The sequence below is a fragment of the Humulus lupulus genome, chromosome 1, assembly GCF_963169125.1.
Source record: "Humulus lupulus chromosome 1, drHumLupu1.1, whole genome shotgun sequence".
Lineage (NCBI taxonomy): Eukaryota > Viridiplantae > Streptophyta > Magnoliopsida > Rosales > Cannabaceae > Humulus > Humulus lupulus.
Genome location: NC_084793.1, coordinates 38,322,559 through 38,330,270, shown reverse-complemented (window position 1 = coordinate 38,330,270; position 7,712 = coordinate 38,322,559). Strand labels below are relative to the sequence as shown.

The following is a 7,712-nucleotide window of genomic DNA, read 5'->3' as shown; positions in this document are numbered from 1 at the left end:
CAACTTCTAGTATATTAGTTAGAGGCATTTCATGTCTTCTTGAGATGCTTCCAACCCTTTGGCAACGATCACAACTAGCGGCATAAGCACGAGCATCCTTAAATAGAGAAGGCCAAAAGAAACCGGATTGTAAAACTTTGGCGGCGGTACGTGCTCCCCCAAAATGACCACCACAAGGTGATGAATGACAATGAAACAGAATACCCTCTACCTCATGTCCAGCAACACATCTTCTAATCATTTGATCTGCATGTTGCTTAAATAGAAAGGGTTCCTCCCAAAAATAAGACTTCACATCATGCAAGAATTTCTTCCTTTGTTGGCTAGTCATAAACCCACTAGCCAAATAATTAGCAAAATCAGCAAACCAAGGAAGCTCATGAGAATGGTTGACCCCAAACACTTGTTCATCGGGGAATGTTTCTTTGATAGGGACAAGAGAGTTGGAATCTTCTTCACGCTCCATTCTTGATAAATGGTTAGCCACTTAATTTTCTACCCCTTTTCTATCTTGAATCTCAACATCAAACTCTTGAAGAAAAAGCACCCACCGAATCAATCTTGGATTTGCATCCTTCTTAGCAATCAAATACTTTATGGTTGAGTGATCGGTGTAGACAATCACTTTAGTTCCCACAAGATAGGAGCAAAACTTTTCAAAAGCAAAGACAATGGCTAGTAGCTCCTTCTCAGTTACAGTGTAATTCAATTGAGCTCCTGTCAAAGTGCGGCTGGCATAATAAATAGAGTGAAACACCTTATTCCTTCGCTGCCCCATCACGGCCCCAATAGCATAATCGCTAGCATCACACATCAATTCAAAGGGAAAAATATAATCCGGTGCAATAATGATTGGGGCTAAAATTAATCTCTCTTTCAACTCTTGAAAAGCCTTCAAACATGCTCCATCGAAATGGAAAGGTGTATCCTTCTCTAAAAGATTGCAAAGTGGTTTGGAGATCTTAGAGAAGTCTTTGATGAACCTTCTATAGAAACTGGCATGCCCAAGAAACCTCCTAATGTTCTTCACTGAATTAGGAGGTGGTAGCTTCTTAATGACTTCAATTTTTGTCGTATCAACTTCAATCCCTTGCTTAGATACCTTATGCCCCAAAACAATACCTTCCTTAACCATAAAGTGACATCTCTTCAACACCTTAGACAAGTTATTCAGAAAATCATCATAAGAATCCCCGAAGACTGAAAAATCATCCATGAACACCTCTAGAAACTACTCAACCATATCAGTAAAGATATCCATCATACATCGCTGAAACGTAGCAGGAGAATTGCACAAACCGAAAGGGCATTCTTCTAAATGCAAAGGTACCATAGGGGCAAGTGAATGTAGTCTTGTGCTGATCTTTTGGGGCCACTGCTATCTGATTGTAACCAGAGTACCCATCAAGGAAGCAATAGTACTCTCTCCCAGTAAGTCTTTCTAGCATCTAATCAATGAAAGGAAGAGGGAAATGATCCTTCCTAGTGGTCTTGTTTAGCTTCCTGTAGTCCATGCAAATCCTCCATCCAATCATAGTTCTAGTAAGAATCAACTCATTGTTTTCATTCTTCACCACTGTGATCCCACCCTTCTTAGGTACACACTTTACAGGACTCACCCATGAACTATCAGAGATAGGATAAATAATGTCAATATCCAACCACTTGATGATTTCTTTCTTTACTACTTCCTTCATGATAGGATTTAGTCTTCTTTGCCCCTCAATAGAACCTTTTTCACTGTCTTCAAGCAAGATCTTATGCATACACAAAGAAGGACTAATACCTCTAATATCTGCAATAGTCCACCCAATGGCCTTTTTGAACTTTCTCAACACCTCGAGCAACTTTTCTTCTTGATCATGATTCAACTCCACTGAAATAATGACAGGTAAAGTGGATGATGGACCCAAGTAGGCATATCGCAAATGTGATGGCAAGACTTTCAACTCCAAATTAGATGTCTCTTCAATGGATGGTTTAGGAGCTTTGAACTCCCTAGACGACAACTCCAATGCATCAAATCGGCCTCTTGTTCTTAACCCTTGAGAATTAGCCTCCAAGCAAGCTAAGTACTCCTCCTCATCTTCATAATTGTGTGAATCAAACAACAATAACCTCTCTAATGGATCATCAACATTACTAGTCTCAAACTCCCTTGATGCCAAAGAATTTACCACTGAAACCACTGAGCATTCCTCAACCTCATCAGGAAATCTCATAGCCTTAAAAATATTAAAAGTCTCATTTTCATCTTGGACCCTCATAGTCAACTCCCCCTTCTGCAAATCTATTAAAGTTCTTCATGTCGCAAGAAATGGCCTCCCCAAGATAATGGGCACCTCTCTATCCACCTCATAGTCTAGCACAATAAAATCAGCAGGGAATATGAATTTGTCTACCCTCACCAATACATCTTCAATCTTCCCATCCAGATGAGAAAAAGATATATCTGCAAGTTGAAGAGTAATTGTAGTAGGCCTAACTTCGCCAATCCCCAATTGCTTGAAAACAGACATTGGCATCAAGTTAATGCTGGCACTAGATCGCATAAAGTCATCCCACAATAAGTATCTCTAATAGTACAGGAAATAGTGAAACTCCCAGGATCCTTCAACTTTGGAGGCAACTTGTCTTGCAGAAATGAACTACACTCTTTGGTTAAAGCCACAGTTTCAAACTCTCCTAACCTTCTCTTCCTTGTAAGAACATCTTTCATGAATTTCACATAGTTAGGCATTTTCTCAAGTGCCTCTAAAAGTGGGATGTTGATATGCAACTACTTCAACATATCTAGAAATTTCTTGAATTGCGAATCCAACTTTTGCTTCTGAAAACGTTGGGGAAATGGAGGTGGCTGCTTTGAAATTGAGTTGTTTGGGTGATGATGCTGCGGCATTCCTGCAGCATTTTGGGCAGAGGCAGATTTTTGTTCGCTAGGAATTTCAGTATCTTTTTGGATTTCCTCATTTATTTGGATTGAAGAGGGCTCACCCTCATGCCCAAAGTTTGTCTTGGAATTCTCCAACTCCTTCCCACTTCTCAAAGTGACGGTTTTACAATGTTCCTTGCTCACATTTCTTGGATTCTCAGTATCACTTGGTAACGTACCATGGGGTCTATTTCTAAGCTCATTAGCTAGTTGCCCAACTTGGTTTTCTATGTTTCTCAATGATGCTGCTTGGCTTTGGATCATGGCTTCATTCTTCATTATATACTCCTTTAACATGTTCTCAAGAAAGCTAGATTGCATTGCTTGTTGTTGTGTCCTTTGTTGTGGTGCTTGTGGGGGATAACCTGGTGGGAAATTTGGTCTTGGAGGCATAGAAGAATTGATAGGGCCAGCCCCTTGATTACTCCACGAGAAGTTGAGATGTTGCCTCCATGATGGGTTGTAGGAATTAGAATAAGGGCCATTCCTATTTTGATTCCCCATGTAACACACATCTGTTGGATTGGAAGGACAGTTGTCAGAAGTATGACCCTCACCACAATACACATAATAAATGTTCTCCATGTGCCCAATTTGTGTCCCCATAGGCTGCCACATTGAATGATTCATTCCCATGTTCATTGTCTTGAGAATATTCGAAATAGAGGAAACTTAGGTTGCCAAAGAAGTGATGGCATCTACCTCATGAATACCAGCCACCTTTCTACCTGTAGCTGATCTATTAGTGGGCCACTGATAAATATTGTTGGATATCCTCTCAAGGATTTCATATGCCTCATTTGCCGAAGCATCAACTACCATTCTAGTATGCACGGTTAGACCATTATAAAATGTCTCCATCTGGATGCAATGAGGAATGCCATGATGAGGGCATTTGCACAAAAACTCCTTAAACCGCTCCCATTCCTCATATAAAGATTCTTCATCAAGTTGCTAAATTGAAATAATCTCATTGCGGAGCTTGAAATTCTTAGTGGGAGGAAAGTACTTCATCAAAAACTGCTCAGCCAACTCTTGCCAAGTAGTCACAAAATCAGATGGCAAAGAATTCAACCAAGCTCTCGCTCTGCCTCTCAAGGAGTATAGGAACAACTTCAGTCTCAAGGCATCTTCTGTAACTCTGGGCAACTTGAATGAATCACTCACTTCAATGAAAAATCAAGGATGAAGGTGAGGATCTTCTGTTGGCATCCCACTAAACTAGCCTATAGTTTGAAGCATTTGGAACATAACAGGCTTCAACTCAAACTGTGTAGCCTAGATTTCTGGTCTAACAATGCCCGGATTGAGCTCATTGAAGAGGGGGGAGCATATTTCCTAAGAGCACGATCTCTGTCATCAGCCACAATCACTGCATTTTGCCCATTATTGGCAGCTACTCCCCCTTGAACTACTCTCTCTTGAGCAGCTCCTGCTTGATTTGTTGCCCTTTGAGCGGTTCCCTGTTGAGCTCCTTGATCAGCATCCATCATCACTACTCCCCTTTTTTATTTTTGTATCTTTCTCCTTTTCTAAATGTACGCTCGTTTTCTGGATCAATGGGAAGTAGTTCAGGGTCTTGATTCTCGTTCATACACTGTGTAAACCTAAAATTGCACGAGAATCACCCATGTTAGCATAAAAAAAACTAAACCAAATTGCAATATACTTAATTTCACAATAAATGACTTTAAACAGTCCCCAGAAACGGCGCCAAAAACTTGTTACGTAAAATTAAGCTTAGTGCAAGTGTACACTATCAAAAATAAGTAATACAGTAGCAAGTACCAGATATCGTCTCCACATGGACTATTTTTATGCTTTTAAATGTGAAAATAAACACTAGCAAAATAATTCAAAAGTACGAAAATAAAATTGATGGTAACTAAACTAGACAAAGAGAACTAATTAAATGCATAAAAATGAAAAGAAAAAAAAACCAACTAGAAGAATAATAACACGAAGTTTCAAATATGAGATGTTAAGCTAGAACAATTATCCCCCTAATGTGCAAAATATTGACAGTAATGTTGGATCAATGTTGCAGCAACAGAGCGTTCACTACAACAATATTTAGTATATATTACATTAAAGAATAACATATATTTAGAAGTGATATTATTGTTGTGGGAATAAAAAGACAAGGAAGACATATTTTGGTGCCATATGAATAAAACTCAGGCGCCAAAATGAATTTTTTTTTGTTAGTCTCATTTGCCAAATCCCTAAATCTAAGTTACCTGATTTCTCTCAGCCTCCATCTCTCACTCACGAAGACTCACTCCGCCCTCACGAAGTCTCTCTCTCTTATTTCTCCTGAAGATGAACCCAAGTGTCCGGTCATCATTTTCATCAATTCCAAAAGTGGAGGCCAACTTGGTGGTGATCTTCTTGTGACCTATAGGTCTCTTCTCAACGAAAACCAGGTATATTTATATACCCTTTATATATAAATTGTGTTTGTGTGTGTGAGTGTGAGTGTGATGCTGATTTGGAAGATGCTAATTTTCTTCAGGTTTTTTATTTCGGGGAAGAAGGTCCGGATAAGATTTTGCGCCGAATTTATGCTAATCTCTCAGTGCATCTCTACCAGCGTGCCTCTCTCTCTCTCTGGTAAATCCTCTCTCTCAAATCCCTAATCTATACCAGCATGCCTCTCTCTCTCTCTCAAATCCCTAATCCCTAATCCCTAATCTCTCAGTGCATTCAGTCTCTCTCATTCGCTCTCCCTTGCTCTTTCTCTCATTCGCTCTCTCACATTCTCTCAGCTTTCTAACCCTCGCGCCGTTGAACCACACCACAACCACACCCCTGCTAAAGCCTCCCTCACGCCGGTACTCACACAACTGAAGCACACCACGACCACGCCCATGCTGTAGTCATTGAGTCTCTCGTCCCCCCCTCTCTGTTTATCTCTCCCGCTGGCTTTTCCGTTTGTCTCTGTGAGGTATAATTTGTTTTTTTTTTCAGATTTCAATTTAATATCAAGAAACCATTTTGAATATTATCAATATATATATATATGCTTGTGTTGGAATTATTTCTAAAATCCTGACTTTCATATATATATAGGCTGCTTTGTGGACATATTTGCAACATTTTAATCTTGTGAGTGATTTTCTTACTATGTGCCTGGTTGAATAAACTCTTCTCTTTCGGCATTAACAGATTTCCTTCATGTTGTACTAATAAAATGGATTTATATAAGTTTTATGCCATTCCCAACCCATCGAAGGAGCAACTAGTAGATGTTGTGCATAGGCATTTCATGTCACAGGTACTGGTCTTCATCATTTTGCATAAAGATTAATTGTGAGTTTTTGTTAAAAATTTTAGTCTTACCCTTTATGATGATATAATATTATATAGAATATGATGACTCTTTTTAAATTTGTAATTGGAGAGTTGACATGTATTTTGCTCTCTTCAGGTTGCAGGTGGTGATGGAACCGCAGGGTGGCTTCTTGGAGTTGTTTCTGATCTCAAGTTATCTCATCCACCAGCAATTGCAACAGTGCCCTTAGGAACAGGAAACAATCTTCCATTTGCATTTGGCTGGGTAGGAAGAACATGAACATTTCAAATCACTTCTACTTGTTCATTATACCTGTTAAATCTTTCTTTACCGATTCAGATATATATACATATATATATGTATATATTGTTGTGGCATATCCTTTCATCTTGTTTTGACTCATAAGCCACTTCTTGATGATATGTTTGATGTTGAGCTGAATCTTTTAATGTTAAAACCCCTGAAAAAGTGTTGATATTCACATTTACTGAAGAAAAAAAATCATACTTTATTTAAGCTACTGAGTACAGAAACTATTTTCATTTACCGTGTTATGAACTTCAGTTTAATCAGTAGCCATATTAATTGGTGCTACAGGGGAAGAAAAATCCTGGGACAGATGAAAATGCGGTAAAGTCATTTTTGCGTCAAGTAATGGATGCTAAGGAAATGAAAATCGACAGGTCAAAGCAGTTGTTACTTTCTTTAGCACTTTTTTTTTTCTATGAAATCTTCTGTCGTTCTCGGTTGTAGGTACTAATTGTTGTTCCCTATTTGATTGTGAATAGCTGGCATATTATGATGAGGATGCGGGTTCCAAAAGAAGGTCCATGTGACCCTATTGCTCCTCTGAAATGGATATTTTTTGCTTGCTGTTATATGAATGTTTCTCTTCTTATTCAGGCTTGCTTATTCACGAGGTAGCCAATACACTTAGCAGTTATTTTCTATTTTATTTATGTGTCTTTGTTCCTTGCTTTGATTTTGCATTTATGTGATAGATTGCAAAACCTTGTTATGTGCAAGCTAAAAATCAAGGATTCAATATCATAGTGGAGTGATTTCTATGACACATGGGTCTTTTTTTTTATCTTTTAAAACAATTGCATCTGCATGTGACACTTGTTGAACTAAAAATTTTCCCTCTTGTTTAAAGATTCAGAGTGTATTTTTTTTTTTTTCATTATGCTTGTAAGTTTAAAAATTGGGATGGCAATCAGGTGTTTAATGGAGTTGTTGATAAAAATTCAGGGCTGTTTTTAAGCTTTCCTTGGTTCTATTTATGTTTTGTTATGACTTGTTTAGATTGAGAATTTAGGTTTTGGGATTTTGAAAAATGGTTTCGCTATCTCATTCTCTAGTTGTAATTCTGAAAAACCAGTTTCAGATCTTCTTTGGATGCTGATTCAAGTGACATGCATTTTTTTTGTTCAAACTGAAATCAAAATCGTATTGAAAAACACAATATTATGTTCTACAAATCTT

The 7,712-nt window shown here is 38.3% G+C and overlaps 1 non-coding gene across 1 annotated transcript; it reads left to right on the top strand.

The window, feature by feature from the left end:
* The first annotated feature begins 3,809 nt into the window (after window positions 1-3,809).
* LOC133813409 (small nucleolar RNA R71) lies at window positions 3,810-3,916 on the top strand. The gene has a single exon (XR_009884421.1). It is a non-coding gene; the product is annotated as a small nucleolar RNA R71 (small nucleolar RNA).
* Window positions 3,917-7,712: the final 3,796 nt, after the last annotated feature.